This window comes from Chinchilla lanigera, unplaced genomic scaffold (assembly GCF_000276665.1).
Source record: "Chinchilla lanigera isolate Chin_1 unplaced genomic scaffold, ChiLan1.0 scaffold00023, whole genome shotgun sequence".
Classification (NCBI taxonomy): Eukaryota; Metazoa; Chordata; class Mammalia; order Rodentia; family Chinchillidae; genus Chinchilla; species Chinchilla lanigera.
The window spans coordinates 22,166,589-22,168,795 of NW_004955424.1; positions in this window are offsets into that span (position 1 = coordinate 22,166,589).

The following is a 2,207-nucleotide window of genomic DNA, read 5'->3' on the forward strand; positions in this document are numbered from 1 at the left end:
CCCCCCCGACAAAAAAATCAGAATGTCCCACATACATATTAATTTTTTGTATTTTTGAGACAGGGTCTCATTATGCAGTTTATACTGGCCTTGAGCTCACTTTGTAGCCCAGGCTAGTCTTAAACCTGCAATGATCCTCCTGCCTCAGCCTCTGGAGTGCCTGGGTTACAGGTGTTCGCCAGCACACCTGGCACTAATTCATTTAGTCAACAAAAACTTAGTATGGGCGCTGAGACTATATCAGCAAACAAAAAAGACAGCCTACCAAGCCTCATGGAACTTATATTCTAGTGGTTGGGAAGAGACAAACCATAGAAAAAGAGCATGTCAGCTGACTAATAAAGAAAAGTAAATCAAGTCAGGTGTGGTGGGGCACACCTGTAATCCCAGCACTCAGGAGGCTGAGGCGGGAGGGAGTATCAGCAGGAGTCCAAGGCCAGCCTGAACTACATAGTGAGACATTGTCTCAAAAAAACTAAAACAACAAAAAATAAAGTGAAGTAAAGCAAGGCAGTAAAGAGGGCTGGGGGAGAGTTTGCTCCTTAGAGTCAGAGAAGGCCTCCCTGGAAGGGGACATTTGAGCCAGGACAGGAAGGAACTGCGGACCATGGGCAGGAGAGGCACCTCACAGACTGAGCAGGTGGCCCTGGGGCGAGCGCCTAGGACCAGGACCAGGCAGGCCGGAGCGGCGAGGGAAGAGAGAGCCGAAGCCAGCAAAGCAGCGGCGCTCCGACGCCCGGGCCGCAGGCCGCAGCACGGCGGTCGTACTCTGTGTGAGCCCCGCGGGAGGGACCCGGGTTCGAGGGGCCACTCCGGCCGAGCCGGGGGACCCGTGCAGGGGAGGCTGCCCTGGGGGCGCGGCTGCAGGAGACGTGAGAAACTGGGCTCCGGGTCTGGTTCAGCGGTAACCCTGAATGGTCTGAGGCGGGGTGAGAAGCTGACACATGCGAGGATACGGCGTCCGGAGTGACTGAAGGGCGGAGCTGCTGGCTCAGAAGAAATGGGGCTGAGGACTCGCCGGTGACTGACGCCCTGTCCCCCCCCCACGCGCGCCGCTCCGCCCCCTCGCCCTCTGCCGCGTCCCGGAGGCCTGCGCTGCGCGGGGAGCGCGCCCCAGCCGGCCACGGCGGCTCTGCGGGCCCAGCAGCAGGGGGCGGGTGGGGCCGGACAAGCGACTCAGCTCTCTGCTTGCTGGAGGGTTCCGAGAGCTTCGACAGGGGACAGCCAGCTGCCTACAGTGACAGTAACACTGTCAGTAACTTTCCTCCCTTTGTTCCCCTGCGCTTCCCAGATGACCTCCCACCAGCTTTCGCTGCTTAACAAACCACCCCCAAACTTAGTGACTTGAAAAATAACCATTTTTGCTCACGATTCTGTGAGTCGGCAATTCGGGGTGCACTCAACGGAGGGTGGTCTTGCCTGGGTCACTCAGTGGCTACAAAAGTCCGGCCGCTTGGTCGGGCCGGCCGGTTTCAGACGACAGGTGGTAGGTGCTGGTCCTCAGCTGGCTGAGAGGCTTTCCATGCGGTGGCTCGTTTATTCTCCGCGCTTTCTCCCGCTCCACTGCCCTAGACTCCCAGTCGGTCTCAGGCAGCGCTCCTGGGAAGCGGGACCTAAGAAGCTGTGTGAGGCCTGGGGCAGACGTCCCGCGGGCCCATGTGTGCACGCTTTCGGTCAGAGTGAGCACAGGCGCCAGGGTAGGTTCAAAGGGGCAGGGACAAATCCCACTTCCTGATGGGAAGGCGGTCAAGGTCACACTGCCGAGGAGAGGCATTCCCTAAGGGAAGAACCTTGAGGCCACCTTTGCAAAAAATCTACCCATCAACACCCCAAAAGATCCTCTGCTTCCCTTGTCTGAGTCTGCTTTTGAGGAGATCTAAACAAAGCCAGGGGTGAATGGGAACCAAAACTCTGGCGTGGACATGCTAAGTCAGAGATGTTTGTTGGCTCATGCCCAGGGTTCGGGAGTCGCGGGAATGTACTGAGGTGTGTAAAGTTGCGGATCTGAAGCTGAGCACACAAGGAGTGCGCTGATAGAGAAAGAAGCCTGCGCCGTGGGTCGTGCCAGTGTTGAGGGGTTGGGGAGAGGCGGGACTAGGAAAGGACAATGAGAAGGAGGAGCTACAACACCCTAGAGTAACAGTGGCAGCCTGAAGGCCAAGGATCAAGTGTTCCAGAAAGAGTTAGAAATTGACAGGAGGCAGCCC